We start from the raw sequence: 21,961 nt of genomic DNA, 5'->3' as shown, positions 1-21,961 counted from the left end.
AAACTGTGATAGATAGAAATATGCTGGCTGCCTTCAGATGTAACATGGAACTGTGGATCCAATGGACCCACGGTTCCATGCCCCCTCCCCCTGCTTTCACATCTGCATTTGAACATACTGGAGAGCATCCTCTTTGAAGTCAGTGGAACTGCAGGGAAGTGGGGAAGCTGGCTGTGTGGGCTTCCTTCTTTCATGAAGGACAGACCACACAGCCAAAAGCAGCTGGAGACAGGGAGGAGCTTCCTTCCTCAACTGTGGCTTGGGGAAGGATAACAGTGGTGCCAGTATTTGGATGTAACACTGTCACTGCCAAACCAGATGTGGAGACAAAGAAACTTAAAGAAAATTGAAAGTACACTATGGAGTTTGGGGAAGGAACCCGCAGGTCAATTTTTGGCTGTGACTGTGGTTGCTGGCATTTGGATGCACAGTTAGTGAAACTGGAGGTGAAGGTACATCCAGTTTTGTGTTATGTGTGAATGTGGCCACTGTTTTACAGGTAGGTTCCAGCCCTCATCCAGACTACCAGAAGAATTTTAAAATCCAGAAAATTTATTAATTAGCTGTAAAATATTGGAAAACTCTCCCATTGGAAAAGAATGGTGAATGATCACATCCAGCAAACTGTGGCAGTTTTCTTGGGTACCTTTTGAGATGGAAACCCCAGTTCACTGAATTATGAAACAACAAACTGACTATATTTCCCCACTTCACTGTATTTCAATCTGTGTAGCATTTCCCTGAAAATATTAGGAACTCAAAAGAACACAACACAAGTGCTGTAGATATAAATACCTTTCACTAAGCACATAAACTCTTTGGGACATCATCTAGCAATGAATGAAGGGAGAGTGCATGGTCATTTTGTGGTACAGGAGGAATGCTTGAAAACTGCTAAATGTGGTTGGGGTCTGTGTGTGTACAGTACAAAAAGAAGACTGAAACAGAGTGAGTGTGTATGAATAGGTTAAAGAAGATGGAGGGGCTCCTCTGCCCAGAAGCCTGAGCTTGCTGGAACTACAGTTGGGCAATCGTCTGTGAGATGATTCCCGGGTTCACTAATTAACCTCAGGTTTGACAACCCACCATTTCATGTTATGTCTGAAAGCAGCCAGTCTTTTGAAACTGACATCTCAAGTTGGCCAACTGCCCAGTAGATTTTCCTGGACGTCTAAGTACAACAACAACAACGACAATTTATATACCACTTTTCAACAAAAGTTTCCAAAGTGGTTTACACAGAGAAATAATAAATAAATATGATGGATCTCTGTCCCCAAAGGGCACACAATCTAAAAAGAAACATAAAATAGACACCAGCAACGTCACTGGAGGTATTATGCTGGGGGTGTATATGGCCAGTTACTCTCCACCTGCTAAATAGATAATTACCATGTTTAAAAGGTGCCTCTTTGCCAAGTTAGCAGGGGAGTTGCCAAGTTAGCAGGGGAGTAGTAGTTAGTAATTTTTAGTATCATCAACCATGCTATCCACCTAGGTCATCTCTATCGGTTGGGGCTTGAGGCCACTGACCAAGGCACTTTCTGTCCCATATCTGGGCTGGAAGTTAAATTACATGGGTAATCAGTAGTATACAGTCTTTCCTTGATTAAAAGAAATCTGGAAATTGGATTTTATTTGAGTTACAGCATGCATACAATTGAACTAAGTAAGGCTGAGGTTGCCTTAAAAAAATTTAAAAATGCAATATTTGTGTAAATTTGTGGAAAAAATATCTTTCAATATTTGTGAAAAGAGATCTTCACCTTATATTGGAGAACATGAACTCATTAATTAGTCCAGTGTGCCTTAGTTGGTTAATGAAGAGTCCCACTATCAATGATTATAGTAATTAGAACGGATTCTGCTATACCTTTTGGGTTGGAATGCATTATCTAGAAATATTGCTATCTTCCAACCATCTTCAGATATAGTTTGTATCTCAGCCAGTAGTAGACTTGGCAATGGCAATCAATCAATTGGGTGGCATCTAAGTCCCATTTAAATTAAAGGAACTTAAGTTATATATTACTAACTGGTCTGAATGATTTTCTGTGGTGCTTAGTCATGACAGACAAGTCTGGATGCTGCCCATTAGATGTGATTCCTACATGCATGCACATTGCCTGGTGTCTGATTACTCAGTGGTTTATAATGTGATGATGTTCCACAGTTGAGTATGTCAATTGTGTCAGTTGAAATTACTGTGTTGGAAGTGATGCAGAGCACTGTTCCATCTAGCAGGGATTTCCAGATGTTGACTACAACTCCCAGCATCCCCAGCTGCAGCATCCCCAGCTGCATAATCCCTTTGGCTGGGGATTATGGGAGTTGTAGTCAACAACATCTGGGAATTCCTATTAGAGGGAACACTGATGCAGAATCATATATTAACTCCTCCATCAATTAATAACTCTGCCAAGCCACCACTTGCCATATATATACATGCCAGCCATCATTTGCTGTTGCATTAATAAGAGATGAGTGTGCATGAACCCACCCTCAGTAGGCAAACCAATGGAAGATTTGTATTTGGGATCATTTTTATGTGTGTTTTTCTTTTCTGATGTTCTCTTTCCTCCCTCCTTCCCCCCTGCCAGAGTACCATTCTGCAAATCCATATTTTCATATTCTCAGCAAGTACACTTTGCAGCAGAAGAGTAATTAACCACTCTCACTTGTTTGTTGATTTCTAGAAATATTTGCATAAGCTTTCGAAAATAACTGTATTCAACAAGCTGTAAATCTTGTACTTCCAAAACAATTGCTTCAATAAGCAAAATGTGTACACTGAGAGAGGGGTCAAGATATTTCTATGTGCCAATTAGCCAATGGGGCATGACAACGTATAATTTGAGGCAATTTAAGCATATGCTGAATTTTGTTATTTTTATCGTTCCATGTTGTAAGAGATTTGATCAAAAGTAACACATAATATACTTCACAGAAGAAATCAGTCAAGATTATAAATAAGCAAACTCATTTACCACATTGATGTGCAAACCTTTACCACATTGTGATGAAGGGCAGCTAAGAGATCTACCGTCAACTATTTTAAAGGGTCACCCCCCCACACACACCTTTTAATTGGAAGAGCCAATAGATTTGTGGGAACTTCTATTGAATTCCCCTACCAGTTTTCTTTCTCAGATTGTTCTTAAACATTTATCCTTACCTGCTTATTGATTGTTTGGTGATTATTATCCCACATTTTCTATTAATGCTTGAGGCAATATACAAACAGAGAAAAAGGTACTGGATATAATACTGAAACCTAAAATAAATAAATAACAGAAATAACAGAAATAACTTCACTATACTTACTGCAATATTAAATAATCCTTAGCTCCTTCTTTTTAAAAAAGTCTTACGTTGGTACTTAACAGCTGTTTCTGGTTATTGCTGCTACCCCAGAGAGCAGTGCTGTATCCAAATGTATTCTCCAAATTTTGCGTGATTTAGATCATGTCTGTCATCATCAACTAACACTGTAGATTGGAGGGACCCAAAATCATCAGCACTGCTGACTTGTGATCCATTTACATTGATCATATCCTTAATTGATGTAAGTCAATATTGCTTCATTGACAAAGCATATTCTTAGAGTACTCAGGGAATCATCAAATGTGGTATTTCAGCATGAGCTTCTCCAGTTATACTACAATGTAATATAAGTTTTCAAGCAACATGAAATAGCAGAATAGTTTTGTTCTGGCTAGGGACTTATACCATTTTGTAGAGCTCTTACGGTTTGTTCCATTCAAGCACTAAGTATGAATGGAAATAACAAGACCTGGAGTTTTGAAAGCAAATTTTCCTCATACCCTCGGTAGAAATCCCATTGCAACAACACCAACATCAAAAGCTTTTCTGTCTTGGCACATATTTCTAGGAACTTGAACTAGATGGTGCCAATGGGAATTTCCCTCCTGAGGAAAACTGCCTCAGGGGAGGTGATTTGTGGCAGGGGGGAAGGGTTAAAGTCTCCTCCCTCAGGAATTGTGGCACCTGAGGTCAGTCCCCTTTCAAAACCAACCCTTGTGTGCTTTGAAGGCACATGGCAGTAGAGAAGGAAGGTTGCCAGCAGCCTCCTCTTCTCGCCAAGTGCTTCTCACAGACTTTGCAAGGAATATGAGGACACTCTTTGCAAAGCATGCAAGAGTCAGATTGGTCCCAAAGAACTGCTCTGATAGTGATAGCAGGGGCAGTGGTGTTCTTACTCCTGGCCTCCACACAGCCTGGGGCCCCCCAAATTCTCTTTAGTCTGTCCTGGGTGGTGTGGTCACTACTGGCCTGTACTGCACCAGGCGGCCAAGTGTGATTGTGACCTGTGCTGGGTGCTTTAGAGACAAAGAGGTGGGTGGGGAAAGAAATATATGTAAGATGGGAATATGTGATGTGATGTGATATGTTGAAATGTTTATGCTAATATATATTTGAACTGATTGATTTGATTTGATTTGATTTGATTTGATTTGATTTGATTTGATTTGAATACCGCCCTTCCAAAATGGTTCAGGGTGGTTTACAATTAAAACACACCACTAAAAGAGTAAAGAGCTAAAACAAATTAAAAAACAACATAACAATTAACAATTTAAAAACATTTTAAAACAACAATTAAACAATTACAGTGATTAAAAACACCAAAATCAGGTTCTTAATTTTAAAAATAAACCATATATTAAACCCTCCAAATTTTAGGAAGCTGAGAAAGCTTGGGTGAAAAGATGGGTTTTCAGGTGTTTTTTGAAAATTGCCAGAGATGGTGAGGATTGTATCTCGGCAGGGAGCGCACTCCCCAATCTCGGGGCAGCGACCAAGAAGGCCCGTCTCTGTGTAGCCACCAAACAAGGTGGCGGTAACTGGAGACGGACCTCTTCAGATGGCCCAAATGGGCGGTGGGGCTCATAATGAAGAAGACGCTCTCTTAGATACCCAGGACCTAAGCCGTTTAGGGCTTTGTAAGTTATAACTAGCACTTTGTATTTTGTCCAGGAACCTATTGGCAGCCAGTGTAACTCCATCAGTAAAGGAGTAACATGGTCTCTCTGAGATGACCTGGAGACCAACCTGGCTGCCACATATAAAATATACCTGTTTTATGTCCTTACATTCTTGTGAATTCTGTTGCTGTTTGTGCCCTCAAGAACCCATGTATTAAAAATACTGTGTGTGTGCGCACGTGCGCGCGCACACACACACAGAGGGATGATGCTTAATTTGTATCAGGGGGGGCTCCAGCAAGGGGTGGGGCTCCAGCAGGCGGCAGGGGTGGCTCCAAAGGCATTTAGGACCAGGTTCTAAAATTACCTAGGTGCATCTCTGAGCAGAGGACATCTTGTTGTGCATGGCCTCCACTAAAATGGTCTCCACATTAGGGATGGACCCGGACCGCTCCGGAGGCCATTAAAAAAGCCTCTGGACTGGTCCGGACCGGTCCGGACCTGGGCGGTCCGGTTCGGGTGGGGGGGTACTTTTAAGAGCGGCGGGAGGGTTACTTACCCCTCCCGCCACTTTCCCACTCTGGCGCCGTAATCCTAAGAGTAATTGGGGCGGCAGGACACCTCCCTGCCGCCCCTTCCCTGACGTTGCTTGAAAAAACTCCCAGCAGTCCTTTGCGCGCGCACACGTCACAGAGACGTGCGCGCGCACAAAGGATTGCTTGGAATTTTTTCAAGCAACGTCGGGAAAGGGGCGGCAGGGAGGTGTCCTGCCACCCCAATTACTCTTAGGATTACGGCGCCAGAGTGGGAAAGCGGCGGGAGGGGTAAGTAAACCCTCCCGCTGCTCTTAAAGGTACCCCCCACCCCAGTGCCAGACAGCAGTTGGCAGTTCCGTGCACACCCCTACTCCACATGTGTGCAGAGGACCAAACTTTGTAGGATAAGGCCCAAATCAGGCCACCGCTGGCCCTGGCTGCTCTGGGGAAGGCTGGCAGGACTGGGGGCAAGCGACTGCTGCCACCACCGATGATAGCACTTGTAAGTTCTAACTGATTCCCCTTCCACCCCCTTTAGGCCTAGGGGAGCCCCCCTGCAACTTTACTAGTAAAGAGGAATCCTCACTGGATTTTTCATTACCCATAGAGCTCCAAACTAGTTCAAACTGATCCAGTGGTCAAACTGTACCAGGTCCAGTTCGACCAGTACCAAAACTGAACTGGGCTGGGTAGTTCAGTATCTAGTTTGGATTTGAACTGAACCAGCAAAACCAGTTTTGTGCACATCCCTACTACTGGGAGAGCTCCCTAGCTTGCCTCCCAACTCAGTTGGCATTTCTGTGGATACTTGGTAAGTACTATGTTACTTCATGCACTGGGAGACATATGAAGAAAGATTCAGCTACTCCATACTGAAAAATGCTGCAGTACAGGACCCTTGGGTACTTGTACTCTGTTTGCCTTGGTAAGACCAAGGCAAACAGAGTATCACAGGATCATGGACTACCTACTCATAAAATCATTTTTGCCTCTATTAACAGTAGAATATTTGAGCCCATGAAACATTTACTCTAAAGTGACTCTGACTATCAGGGCTGCAAAAGAAACCAGTCAGCTCTAGTGAGGACTCAGCAGATGATCCAGGATAAGAATGGTAAGCTCCACTTTTGTTATGAAAGATCAGTTTCCGGTCACTGAGATATCCTGCCACTGGACTGCATCTCTTCCTTATCTGCCTCATGCTATGGCATTGCAACTTGTTCTGTATTCAAGCCTGGCAGACAGAAGGGTTTTAGAAAGAAATTTGCTGAGGAGGGGCAAGTTAGTTGACAATTAACAATCATTGTTAACAGGGCATTCATTCATTAACAGGAATGAATTATTTCCTTTGAAGCTGCTGGATTGCTGGTTTGCATTTCCTCAACATTCTGGGTGTATAGCTTTTCTTCCTCTGTTTGGATTCCTCACCTGCAAAAGCCACATTTTTTTAAAAAGTCTGAGAAATATAAATAGAGTTGTTCACATGCATTTAAAAAAAGTCTCAAATTACAGGGGAAAGTCATGACATATATAGTTATTGTACTTGTCAAAGGTAAATGTGGGGTTTCAGTTCACAGAACCACAGGACTACTTCTAAAAAAAAATTACCTTTGGTATGGCACTTTTAGTTCAGAGGTCCTTGTAATAACGTATAGCCTTGTTAGGGAGTTTCAGTGCCTGCCAAATGACCAGCTGTACTGGTGCTGCGCACTGCTGACTGATTCATCCCACCCGTGAATAGCTGAAATTTTACAATTTTGTTCATGATTCCTGCTAGCATCACAATTTGAGTTACCACAGACAATATTTTTTTCATTTTCTCCATCCCCCCTGCCCCAAATCCTAGCATATTTCTGCTGGAGGGAAATGTGCTTTCCTCCCTTTCAATTCTAGAAGAAAAGCCATATTATTATCATTATTATTATTATTATTACATTTATATCCCCCTCTTCCTCCAAGGAGCCCAGAGCGGTGTACTACATACTTGAGTTTCTCTTTCATAACAACCCTGTGAAGTAGGTTAGGCTGAGAGAGAAGTGACTGGCCCAGAGTAACCCAGCTAGTTTCATGGCTGAATGGGGATTTGAACTCGGGTCTCCCCGATCCTAGTCCAGCACTCTAACCACTACATCATGCTGACTCTCTTAGTCTGTTACTGCAAAATTAGTCTGTTACTGCAAAATCTACATGTGATGTGTCATCCAGCTACCTCTATGAAGCTTTGCTGTTAGAGTTATGCTGTTACGTATTAATAGAGTTGTGGCCAGGCATTTGGCCTCCACCGTTTTATCCACATTCATTATTTTATCCACATATATTATGTGTCCTGACACTTTATTGTTCTCAGTGTAATACTCTGTCGCTACAAAAATGACATGGGTTGCGGCATGTTAGATCCTAATAATCTCAACTTACTCCAATGGCCTCTGCATTTGTGTGAAGGGCAGAACCAGGCCCCTGCCAGCACACATTGATGGGGGGAGAGTCAGCAGGGCCTCGGGGAGCTGCAGGCACTTCAAGGAGCTGTGCTGCCATGTTGGCAGGGAAGGTGACCTCCCATCCCCCGCCCACCCTTTTTCAAACTCTTAGGGTTCCCCCGATGTCTGTAAAGGGGACCTCTTACCAGATTGCCCTTTGCAAGCAATCAGAACCAGTTGAACTGGGCTGAACCAGTCTGATCCAAACCATACCCGGTTGGCTGAAAGTCAGACTTGCCTCCCTTTTTCGAGGACAGGTCCAATTCCAGCTTGAACCAGTCAGATTGGACCAGTTTGATGCTGAACCTGCTATGAGTTGAACTGTTTTGCACACCCCTACCAGTGAACAAAGTACTTTCTTGCAGGGAGAGGCAGGTGGCACATCCATGCCCCAATACTGGTCATGCCCCTTGATGCCAGCATATGGGCATGCTTCTGATGCTAGTGCCTGGCATTGGGACATGGATGCACCACCTGTCACATTCTCCCAGCTGGTGTGCTTTGTTTGCTAGCTGGGTGTTTCCTTTCTGCCCACTGCTTGTAAAGGAGAGAAAGAAGCATGCAGCTGGTGAACAAACCACTTGGCCTCTGGGAGAGGAGGGCAGCACATACTATGCTGGCAACACCCCTGATGCCGGCTACATCGGATGCCAGCACATTAACATGCTTCTGACAACAGCACAGCGCTGTGGCCAGCATCAGGACATGGACACACCAGCCATCTGGCTTTCCCAGCTGGTGAGTGCCTCATTCACCAGGTGAGGGTTTCCTTTCTTTTCTTCAGTCATGAGGGAGAGAGGGGAAGCACCTATCTGGCAACTGAATTGCTCACAGACTGAGAGAGACTAGTGGGCAGCATATCTATGCCCCAATATAATGTTAAGGTGATTGAGTAACTCCTGGGTGCTCAATGCTGAATATAAAAGCATGCCTGTAAACAATGTCCTCCTATGGCTTTCTTAAACCCCTCCCTGAAGCAGTTCCTAGAACATGCTAGGGCAAACCGCTCACATTGCTACATAAATAGCAACCAAATTCCGACAAAATGCAAAACCAGAATTAATGGGGCATTATGTCTGAATGCATGCAGTCAGAGTCACTAATAATGTCTGATGACAAAACAACCCCTTTTCTCATGAACATGTCAGGGGACGAAGGGGACGTGTCAAGCCACGGCGGCTCTCTATCAAGCTAGGTTGCTCTGTGCTGCTCTCCCTGTCTTGGAAACTGCTGCTATGTAGCTGTCAAAGTGTGTCCCCTGCTGACCCAGCTGCCCATATACACACTTGTTTGTGTCCCAAAACAGTGACCCCACTTTCCTGGAGTCACTGGAAATTGGGCCTTCCCTCTCCCACAATTCCCAGCACCAGCAGATCTGCATACAGTGCAATGCTGACCCCTGGGAATTTTGAATGGGAGTAAAGATCCGTTCCTGCAGTTGGTGTTCCCTTTGTCCGCACACGCAGCTAAGCTCTGACATATGGAGCATCAAAATCTCCTTTGGGTCGGTGCAAGGCTTCTCAGGGGAGGAGAAGGTAGCAGTGCAAATGTTCTATTGTTAACCAGAGAGAGTGGTAGCCCCAACACAACCAGGGCCCCATTGGGTTGGCTAAACTCATGAGCATGCAATCTGATGGAGTGAGGGTGTTTAACCCAATGGTCCTCCTCAGTAGACTGGCCCTCTCATAAGAGTACACTCGTGGCAAGCTACCAGGGGAGCAGGAATGTGGTTTCATCTGCATGGACTGCTTTGCCAGGGTGAGCCATCACAAGACCATCATACGTCACAGCGGGACAGACCCCCAGAATCCTTTGCCCTCCCTGCCAAGGGCAGAAAGACCATCCCAAAAAGGCATGATCATGCTCAGCATGCCCCCTTCAAGATCGAGGCTAATCTCAGCCGCTCTGGTGATATGCTGACACTTTGCCAACAGTCTGGCGATGTAAGTGTTACAAAGCTTGCTAGATTATCCCCTGTAGAACAGGAAGTGTGAGGAGCTCCCCTCTCCTGAAATCAGAGGTTGCCGGACCATGGTTGAACGAATATCTGTGATGTGTTTTATGGTTTTAAATTGAAACCATGCATTTGTCAACCTCCAGTTTCACATTATGTGCAAATGTGGCCAGCATGTTGCACAAATGAGAGGAGGGGAGAGGGAGTGGGTGGTGACACCTTCTATTGGCTGCTGTAGGATGCCTTCTTCGCAAGTACTGATGCTACTAGTGTTGAGAGCAGCATGGGTTACAGAAGTATCTGTGCATATGTGATAAAACATCCAAATCCAGGCTCCAAAATATGCACATTAAAAGGTTACCAATATATTTCCAAAGTTATGTAGGATAATTTTGCAGCTGACACTGCAACACATATCAGAGGACAACCATAAATGTATTTGTGTCTCCAATTCCAACCCATTACATCTGATTTATTCTTGGGCAAATCATGGGGGAACTATGCCTCTTAAATAAATCCTGCATGTGAAATGCTCTAGTCATAATAATCTAAAAAAAATAGACAATTCCTAATGGATCTTTTGTTAAAGCAATAATTCCAGTAATGAGGCCAGGTAATTCACACCTCCAAAATCCAGAGACAATTTTGTAGGAGAATATAAGAAGCATCAGAATTTGTTGGGCTTCTGCGGATTGCTACATCAAAGACATGTACATCCATGTTGGAAAGGACCTCACCTTTGCAGAAGACTTGGGTACAATTGAGTATCGCTAAATTGGGCTTATGCTTTTTTGTCTCTTCACCTCAAATAAAGGCATAGTTGCAGAAGTCAGTCAACTCAATAATGAGACAGCAGTGGAATAGCAAGTCATTTGGATAAGCTGCTGGCTCCAGAGCAATCTGTGGCAAAACTCCCATTGGCTCAAGAGGCTTCAGTATGCTTGACAGTTCTGTTCCCTGATTACTCTATGGATGACTTGTTCTGTCAGTACCATTGCCATTTGTCTTTGGCTGGCCTTTTCATATACTGCTTGCGCTATTTATCATTGGTTTTAGCTTACAAAGACAACCATCAGCTAGTGATGTGAATGAACCACTGTTCAAGCATTTTTAGGGAAATGGGAACAGGAACTTTAAGAAAAAGGAGAGCAAGTCCTTACCCACTCTCCACTGCCCCATGCAGCTTCCTGCTGGGGTGGCATACATCCCAATGACCCCCAGCATGGCACCAGAATGCACAGGCAATGATGAGAACTGCCTTAAAACAGGTTGTAACCAAACAGCACAGCCTTTACTGAATTACAGATCTGCAATCATCTAATGGCTTATTTTGGTCTTAATTTCTCCATTGACAAGAATGTCTGCTTCCACATGTTGGAACCAGGAGAACTGTAACCACAGTGTGAGTTGTAGCCAGACCTCTTAACACACAGTACGTTTGTAACCAGCCCTTTTCCCATACACTTCCATGTTTATTGAGGGATGCATGCCAGCATCCCTCAATATCCCCCTGGAGACTAGGGAGTTCCTCACATTGCAATGTAGGAGTTTGAAAGGTTTGTGAGTTGGGCCAAAAGTCTCTCTCTGAGTACAGTTGCATGATGATGGGGATGCTTTCTAGATTTTTCTGAGCCCTCTATCTTTGTTTGCTTGTGACGCAGAAGGCCTTGTCATGTTTGGCTAATCAAGGCCTCCATTCCAGGATGGGGCTATTCTTAAAAAAGCATGCCTAAGAAAGTGATCCAAGCTTATTATTCTCAATTTATCATTTTAAAATAAATTTCTGGACAAATTTGACTCTGGGAGAATCTTTGCTCTAGAGGAAAATTTTCTGCATCTTAGAGAACATTACTGATTAAACAACACTTCTGCTACAACACCCCTTCTAACTGGGCAAAGAAACACCTATTCAAGTGGTGGCTCTTATCAATGCAAGATATCAGCACAAGCTAAGTAAGCTACAACATAGGGCATCACATTATGAGGGGTCTTTGAATTAAAAACATACTAAATTTCAAGTTTTATATAATGTATAGGGATGTGCAAAAGGATTTGGGTACAAAATTATTTGTACCCGAATCTTGCCGATTCAGGTGATTTGTAGACAAAACAAATCACCCCTGTCCTCAGTTGCCCAGATTTGGGTACAAAACAAATCACCCCAGATTCTGACCCAAAAAATTCAGAGATTCAGACCTCCATTTTGTGTCTAAAGTGGGTTGGGTGGTAGTGCCCAATGGGTGGAAGCTACCACCCAAATTTCAAAGAAATTGGGCAAAGGGGTGATATTTAAAGGATTTTCGAAGTTGGCAAGTCTTTAAGTTTTTCCCCATAGGGAATAATGGGGATTTCAGCAGCCCTAGTTATAACTCCCTGGGGAGGCACCAGGGTGTCCCAGAGTGGGTTGCGGTGGGTGGTAGTGCCCAATCGGTGCAAGGAAGTCACTGCCCAGATTTCAAAGGAATTGGGCAAAGGGCTGATTTTTAAAGAATTTTTGAAGATGGCATGTCTTTGGGGCAGAATTGGGGCAGAAAAAGGGTTTCAGGGGCAGAAGAATAGGTCAGGTATTAGTGCCCTAATGGGTCCCTGCTATCACCCAGATTTCAAATAAATTGGTGCAAGGGGTGATTTTTAAAGAATTTCTGAATTTTGAGCATCTTTAAGCTTTCCCCCCAGTGGGAATAATGGGAGTTTCCACAGCCCAATAAATCCACTTTGGCAGCACCAGGGTGGCCCAGAGTGAGTGGTGGTGTAGTGCACATAGGGTGCCAACCACCCCCAAACCCACAAGCCTGTGGGGCACTGGGTCTTGTTGTTTCTGAGGTGTTCTGAAAGTAGATTCTCTGATAGGAAATGAGAGTAGATTCAATGACAAACATTCAGAGGTCATTTCTGGCCACCTAGAAACCAGAGATAGGCACATTTTAACCCTTTTTGCAGCCATGAATAACGAGACTGGGTGCACATGGCCTGTCCATGGATATGTTAACCCACAGGTGCCAGGACCACAGATAATGAGGTCTGCCTGTATCTTTTCCAAGTAAAATATAAAGCTTTATTATTTCTATTTTCATTGTTCTTTGTGTTAGACTAGTTTTTTGTGATGCTATGGGGTTAGCAAGTTGACATAGCTTAGGGCCTGTCACAATCTGGCCCTGACTCTTATATTTAGCAGGGGTATAGCAATTGTCTCTATATCATCATAGCAGCCCTACAGTGGCTGCTGCTGGTGTCTCTCCTGTATTTCTTTTTAGATTTTGATCCCCTTTGAGAAACAAACCATATTTTCATTCCTTTTACTACAACTTTAAGAAGTGTTTGTTAAAGAATGATGTATAAATATTCTTCATAAGAAAAATAAGAACAATCCAATCATATCCCTTTTTTAATCCAACTCCACTATCTTTTAGTCTCCCAATGTTTCTAATACTATTTCTACCCTAATTAACTTCTTTCTCTGCATCTTTCCCTCCTTCAGGTAGGCATCCTTTAGTCTTAAAAATGAAACCATCTTGACCTCACTAGTTATTGACCCATCTCCTTTACATATATGATCACAGGCTTACTTTTGTTGCTGTTCTAACACATGGAAGGAGACATCCCCTTCCCCCATTGGAGAAACCCATTTCCCCCCATTGGAGAAACTCACTCATTGGAGAGTGGAGAAAGTGAGACCAACACCTTTACATTTAGGAACCTACAAGCACTTTCCTTCAGCCTCATTGACCCTCTATGCTTGATCCAGGACTCCACTCAAAAAGCTTTTATCAAAGTCTTTTAATGATTGTCCTGGACAGAGGTGAGAACAAGTGCTGTTCCATGGTTCACTTGACCTACAGCTGTTATCATTCTGTTTGAATTGAATTGTTGTAATTATTTTGTAAGCCAGCTTGTAGGTTCTGCTGAATGGAAAGTGAAATATAAATGTTTTAAATAAATAAATATGCTCTGTGATGGCAGTAATTAATTCTGCTGCAAACACATGATGTGATTATATATATTAATTTATTCATTTTATTTACAGGCTGTCCTGTCAAAAGGCTTTGGATGAATATCCAAACACTTCACCTCTCTGTTGCAATATATTCCTGATTGTTTATCAGCAATATATTCCTGATTGTTTATTTTTCCATTGCTCAGCTCATATTTCCTCAGAATTTGGATAACCTTCATATCCCCTGGTGGCGCAGTGGTAAAACTGCCACCCTGTAACCAGAAGGTTACAAGTTCGATCCTGACCAGGGGCTCAAGGTTGACTCAGCCTTCCATCCTTCCGAGGTCGGTAAAATGAGTACCCAGAATGTTGGGGGCAATATGCTAAATCATTGTAAACCGCTTAGAGAGCTCTGGCTATAAAGCGGTATATAAATGTAAGTGCTATTGCTAAGTGCTATATCTAGATCATTTCAAATACTGACTGTACTTTTTCAGTCTAAAATTCGCCAGCGGGTTTGGGCAGGAAGATCATTTCCTTACCACTAAAGTAGCATGCAGAACAATTCAACACCCCTTTATGCCACTATCCCAGTTACAACATAATGAGATACGCATAACGTGGTCAGGATTCTATAGTAATCTAGCACAGGGATTCTCAACGTTGGGTCCCCAGAAGTTATTGGACTTCAACTCCCATAATCCCCAGCCCCAGTGGCCTTTGGTTGGGGATTATGGGAGTTGAAGTCCAATAACATCTGAGGACCCAACATTGAAAATCCCTGATCTAGCATATGGTGGGAGGAGAAAACAATACACACCCCTCCAAAAAAATCCAGAAAGATTTAACCTTGCCAGCCAGTTTCCGAGCATCCACAGCAGCACCACCAGTATGCACCAGTCATGGGTGTGGTAAACTGAAAATGCCCCCATATGAGCAAGGTGTGAAAAGAACTAATCTGCTCACAGCCCCTGGAGAAATTCTTATGGCATCAGCACATCATGCTACACATACAAAACCTGCCTAACAGAAAGTTGCCAAAATGCCCTCTACTGCATAAGCCACTGTGCTGAATTCAGGAAGACTTTTGAAACAGACAGCTAGGCCCCAGAATGGGGTGTGGGGGGGTGAATTTTCAAATCTTCTTAAACTCCTCACACAATAGACCTGTTCAGCTGTTCGAAGAGAACACCAACAAACATGCTTACAAGGATGGAAGTGAGTGTAAGTCCCACCCCCAGCCTATCACTTACACTCCTGACCTCCTCTTCATGATTAGAACAGTGTTTGTAGACAAACACTGTAAGTGTGACTGCCCCATTTCTGTGATCAGGAGGCTGAGGTGCCCCAGTGATGGAAAAAGGGGTAGCCACGCTTAGTGTTTGTCTCTTCAGGCAAATACTGCTCTAAGCATGAAGAGCAGGTCAGGGGAGTGAGTGACAGGTGGGACTTCCAACCCACTTCCAGCCTTGTAAGTATGTTTGTTGGCATTCTGTCTGAATGCCTGAACAGGGCTATAGAACCTCTGATGATAACCATTTTTGACTGTGCAACACAAAAGGAAGGAAAATAGTTCCCTTGAAAGTGTGTGTGAGGGAGGTTGAAGAAAGATCAACTAACGCATAGACCTCTTCAGAGCAAGAGTGCCATTTTTCTTGAGGAAGCAACATTTATCTGCAGGAAAGCACTTTTTTGTTAGGTGGGCAAGAGGGATAAGAAACAAGCAAAGCCCCCAACTACCCTAAAGTAGAGGAAAATGTTGCACAGAGGTCACTGAAGAGGTGTGGAATGGGGATGTTCATGCTGTAGACTTCTCTTGAGTCTGCACAGTCTTGGGCATCGAGAAGATCCCATCCTCTGCACTTGTTGGAGAGCAAACAGAGACAGATGTACTGGTCAGTGGCTGCACTACATAGCCTGTGGATCTGGATGGATGGTCAGTGTATGTGGACAAATTATTGAGCGTGACTGGTGAATCCTGCATGCTCATGCTGGGCCTTGCTTTAGTCTCAGCCTTTCTATCCTCATTGGTGGGGAAAGATAGTGAATAAATGAATACAGTGGTAATTTTGGTGCCTGGACCCCCCATAAAAAAAACAAAACTGCCACCATGGCCTTGCCACCGCAGCCCTGTCAATCTTGCCCCCATAATTTTGGCCACCATGTGTGCAGACAGGTGGTGGTGGGTGAGCCGAGCACCCCCATCCCCGTGTTGGTGGGGGCAGGGGCAGGCAGAGTGACCACTGGACATCTCCAGCCAGCCCAGTGGCTCTTGAAAATTGTGAGGTGCTCCAGTAGATCATTGCAAGCCTGGGGCATCATGGAGTGGTGTCAGGAGCCCCCAATGGACATGTGGAGCCCCCCTGGAACTTAGAGGCCAAAGACTGGGAGTGCCTCTGAATGAACACCTAAACCTGGCTTGTAAGGGAGTTGCAGTTGAACTCTGGGTCCAGTGACTGTTTGTTCTTCTCCATGTGACCAGGCTGTGTTTCTGAAAAACTACCAGCAGTAGCAGTGACTGGAATGCAGAGATTGGCATTCAACAATGGAGAACATGCTACCCCTGTGCCTCTTGCATGGGATGCACACTAGCCAAGGCACAACTCATAATGCTGCTGCTGATGATGATGATGACGACAACAACAACAACAACAACCCCAGTGAGGCACTACCTTGGCGTGGTTGTGGGGCTTGTGTGCTCTTAGGAAGGTGAGAGCTATGCCAGAAGTCCAACCATACTGGACAAGTCTCACCAGAGGAGCCAGACAAAGAGTGCCTCTCCCATCAACAATATGGTGAGACGTAACTTTAATAAATCTATACTGGATCGGTGGTCGCCTGGGTGAACAAGGACCATGCCAAGTGCTGGAGTCCCTGGGCATCTGGTGGAAAGTGGGCTACAGGACTCAGAATCTTCAGTTAAGCAACCAGGGCGGGAGACTGCAAGGTTACTGGAAGAAATGTCACTTAACCAGAACAAATATACGGAAAATGCCAACAAGGAAATAATGATCTGCTATTACATGTCTAGTCCAACTAGAAGAGGTTATTTTAAAAGAATGTACCAAATTTGGAAAGAGAAGCATCCAGATACAGAAATAACAGAACAAAGGCTAGCAGACCAGAGAAGATTCATAATAAGAAATAAAGTATTCACAGAAGTGGGGCTGGAAGAACTGCAAAGAGCAACACAGGCTCAAGATAGGGAAGAAGAATTACCACCAACTGAAGAAGATGCTCAGGCGCAGGTGGAGGAGGTGTTGGAAATAGAGGATGCCACTGTTGCTGAACTGTTTCAAAATCAAAACCAGGCAACCTCCCCTTTGCCTTCACCTCAAAAACCCAAATGCCGTTTAACAGAAAAACAAGAAGAATTAAAGCAAAAAAATACTGAGCACATGAACTAAACAACCACCAGGGTTCGACTTCCAGCTCTAACAACACTTGCCAAAAAACAAGTTGCTCAGGCATTAAAAGATATAAATGCTGCACCTGCAGAAATAACCAATAATTTGCAAGAAACAAACCAACTAATGTACAGTGCAGCAACAATAACAACACAATTGCTTGGATATAAGATCAGTGGACCTGTCAAAAAAGAAAGTAGTACATCACTAAATGGAAGATTAGATTAGAAAATAAAATCGCCAGGCTTAAATCAAGAAGATCTAAATCAAGAAGAAAGAACAACAAGTTAAAATAATCGACATAGCAAAAATACAAAGATCTACAAATTGAAATTGAAAGGCTGTGGCAGAAGAAGACCAAAATAATCCCAGTGGTAATTGGCACCCTGAGTGCAATTCCAAAAGACCTTGAAGAGCACCTCAACACCATAGGGGCCACAGAAATCACCATCAGCCAATTACAAAAAGCAACTTTACTGGGAACAGCCTATATTCTGCGACAATATCTATAACAACAGCAACAACATTGATAATAAAATTCAGCCATCCCAGGTCCTTGGGAAGGACTCGATGTCTGGATCAAACAAACCAGTCAATAACACCTGTCTGACTGTGTAAACAAGATAATAATGATAATAATAATAAATAAGCATCTTCTTCACTGTCCTTTATGGGACTTCCAACTACAAACAGACATCTGCCACACAATACACCAGATATAACTGTAGTCGAGAAGAAAGAAAAACAAGTCAAAATAATCAACATAGCAATACCAGGGGATAGCAGAATAGAAGAAAAATAAATTTTAAAAAATAACAAAATAACAAGATCTAGATCAGTCTTCCAATGAGGGCAAATATGCAAAGTCTGGAGTGGAGGACTGGTCTACCTGCCGATTGCAATCAGTGGACCATCTCTACTGTTGTTTTTTTCAGGGAGAGCTAGTCTATCAATTGGAGTAAGTGGGTAGAACAGCCCTCCTCTCTGGACTTAGTGTGTCTGCCCACCTTGGAGGACTGGTCTACCCTGGTAGACCAATCCTCTGAGGTGGGCAGACACACTCTCCCTGAAAAGAGTGCCATTTTGAGGCCCATTTCCCCAGCAAAAATGGCATTTGAATCACCTGAATCAAATCAGGATTAATTGGAGGTGATTCTCTTTGACCACAAACTGGGCCTTCTATTTTGAGGGTGATTTGATTCAAGGTCACATCTGCCAATTGCCTCCAATTTAACCCAAATCAATTCGACCTAAAGTCAAATTGCTCAACCCTACCATAAATGTCTTTCCTTTGACTTTGTTTGTGTCATAATTGGCCATGTCAACATTCTGCACCCTTGCATTAAATTTGGCTCCAGGTGTTCCTTGTTAAATGTATTAGTAACAACCCACACTTAATACATTGAGTAGTTTGGCCTTCTTTTTGTATGGTATATCTGTAATATGCAAATTCAAAGAAACTTAGTGCTTCTAACCACAAGAGTTTGGAGCTGGTTGACAATTGAATGTTCATCTCTTGAATACTGCATGCAGTGATTAATGGACCATCACAGAACTGATATCAGGGACTGTGAGTTTTCATCTCACCTCAAACACAATGCTTTTCAGTGCAAGCAATTCCCACATTCATCTGCCAACTATCAAGTGTACATTAATCAATTGTGCAGTGATCAAGTAGTGCATATGCATGTGTGCACTAGCCCTAAACAGAACAAGAAGTGCATAAAAGCTGAAAAACAAGACATAAAAACTCACTGGTCAGCTAAATGATCCTTCATTCGGTCAGTTGACTTCTCAACATCAGCTGGGCACTTTCCAGACTAGACCATGCAACAGGGTCAGGACGCATCTCGGAAGTGTGATTCCACACTTCCTGCATCCCAACATGGCAGTCCCTACATGGACAGCAGGGTGCCGTTCACATTTCCAATGCCTGGTTTTGAATTTAATCACTGCAAAATGGAGCTACGAAGTCATATATCTGGCATGGAAAAGTTGCTGTTTTTTCGGGTTGTTACTTGCTGCAAGACTGCTCCCCTTCTTGTTTCTGTTCCAAATGCGACTTGCCTAAACGGAGGCATTTTGTTGCTAATGAACAGTTAGACCGTAAAACGCTCTGGCCAGCTTCTAAATGACTTAATGCAAACAACCATATTAAAGAAAGGAAAAAGGCAGAGTTATATGGGTGAAGCAGGTAGGTGAAATTAAGCTCGCCTTTGTGAATTGGTGCAAAACTCCTATGGGAAAAGACAAGAGGGCTGTTTGTCATCAGAAGAACAGGTGAATAATAGGATGAATAATAGGCGTTATCAGCATTTTCACTTTGGAAACACTACCTTTCACTGGTGAGAAGCCAGCTGGAATAAAAAGTCTTTTTATGCTCATCATTCACACAAACGAAGTTTTTCATATGCTTCCCCCCCCCAAGCGTTACAATTGTGATGTTACTGTCTAGGGATGTGCAAAAAATTTCGGGCACAGAACGATCTGTGCCCGAAACAAACAATTTTGGGTGATTCGGGGCCGAACCGAATCACACCTGATGTCCCCCGATATTTTTCGGGCAAGAGCCGAATCACCCGAATTTCGGGCATGAAAAATTCGGGTGATTCGGTTCACGGTTGATTTTTGGTGAATTTTTAAAGTTTTAGTGACTTTGGGGCAGTTCGGGGGCATAGCATGGGATCTGGGCAAAAGGAGTGGGGTGGGGTGGTAGTGCCTAATGGGTGAAGACTACCACCCCAATTTCAGGGGGATTGGGCCAAGGGCTGATTTTTGGTAAATTTCTGAAAATTTCATGTCTTTGGGGCAGATTGGGGCATATTGGGGCAGAAAGTGGGGCCTGGGGCAGAATATTTGGGTGGGGTGGTAGTGCCTAATGGGTGGAGGCTACCACCCAAATTTCAGGGGGTTTGGACAAAGGGCTGATTTTTTGAGAATTTTTGAAGTTTGGGTGTCTTTGGGGCAGATTGGGGGCAGAAAGTGGATCTGCCCCAAAGGAGTGGGGTGGGCTGGTAGATAGTGCCTAATGGCTGGAGGCTACCACCCATCCCCAATTTAAGAGTGATTGGGCAGAGGGGTGAACTATGGTGAATTTATTTTTATGAGGTTTGTCTTCATAAGGTGAAGTGTGCTAAATTGATTACTTCCTCATATTATTCATAGTAAAGGAAAGTGTGAAAAAGTGAAAGTGTGGTCATGAGAGTTGTTTAATTGAAAAAAATCTCATTTCCGATGATAGAATGAGAATTCACACCTCAGAAGTTTTTTAAATCCGAATCCGATTAAATCCGAATCCGAACCGAATCAAGGGTGATTCGGGTGACCCAGATTCGGGCACAAAACAGAACAGGGGTGATTCGGTTCGGGTCCGAGCCGAATCACCCAAAATCCCGAATTGCACACCCCTATTACTGTCTACTTGATACATCCACCATTACGGCAGCCAAACGGGCTGTTCTGTTTAAGATGTACCAAGGATAGCTTTCATCTGTGCTAAAAAGTTATTTTTCTTCCCTTCTGGCTGAGTGTACCAATTGCCTGTGAACAAACACAGTTTAATAGAGGTTTGCTGGAGGGATTTTTGTGTGTATGTGTTGGTGTGCAGGTACAAAACTGCACACATAAATCATGCTTTGAACCAGTTAGAGCAACAGCCAATAACCAATAGATTGTGAAAGCTGTGTAGAATTGAATTAGCTGCACAGCTAGCCTGGCTGTGGGCAGGTATCTTGCCTGCCGAACCGACCAGGTACCTTTTCCCTTCATGAATCATTTTTTCAATCATGTCAGAAAAGGGAACTATTACCAGAGTGCACTGAAAGAAATATCTCCTTTCCAAAACAGCCTAATGTCATACATAATATGTATCTGATAATGTCTCCTAGGATTATTTGGGTGGTTCTACTTTATTCTCCTCTCAGTATAGAGAGTGTTTCAGATACTTACCAGGTGATTTATAAAGAAAACAGTATGCTTTGATATTATTTTTGGTGGACTGGTTTAGTATACTACCATGTGGAGCTATTGTGAAAAACCAAAGGGAAGAGAAATGTATAGCAATGGCATGCCTATTGACAATTCATGCATTAGCAATAGCAATAGCAATAGCACTTACATTTATATACCGCTTTATAGCCAGAGCTCTCTAAGCGGTTTACAATGATTTAGCATATTGCCCCCAACATTCTGGGTACTCATTTTACCGACCTCGGAAGGATGGAAGGCTGAGTCAACCTCATTCTTTCAAACATCTCTACTGTAGAGGCTAGAGTCACTGCATTATTTTTTGTCATTCCATCATTTTGAATAGCAGTTCTCTGGCATAGCATTATCCGATCAGGTGAATGCTTTTTTCTTTTGCTCAAAATCTGCACTCTTTTGGGATGTGCACGGGACTGGCTGGCCTGGTTCGGTTCGAGTCTGGACTGGACTCGAACCTGACTGGACCAGTTCGGTCCGGCACCCCTTTGAACCCCCCTTCCATGGTTCGGTTCAGTCCGGGGGGATCTGTGAAGTTTTTAAAAATAAAAAATATTTAGACCCCACCCTCACCTCGCAGCCTAGAGGAAGCCACCCTAAGGGGCTAAAGGTAATGATAATTTTTTTTAAAATAAAATTTGCAACCCCCCTGAACCATTGGCAGGGAGGGGTCAGTCCAAGGTCAGGCCATACAGGGGCGGGGGGAATTCGGTTCTAGCCTGGAAC

The sequence above is a fragment of the Hemicordylus capensis genome, chromosome 3 (assembly GCF_027244095.1).
Source record: "Hemicordylus capensis ecotype Gifberg chromosome 3, rHemCap1.1.pri, whole genome shotgun sequence".
NCBI lineage: Eukaryota > Metazoa > Chordata > Lepidosauria > Squamata > Cordylidae > Hemicordylus > Hemicordylus capensis.
This window is presented reverse-complemented; position numbering follows the sequence as displayed.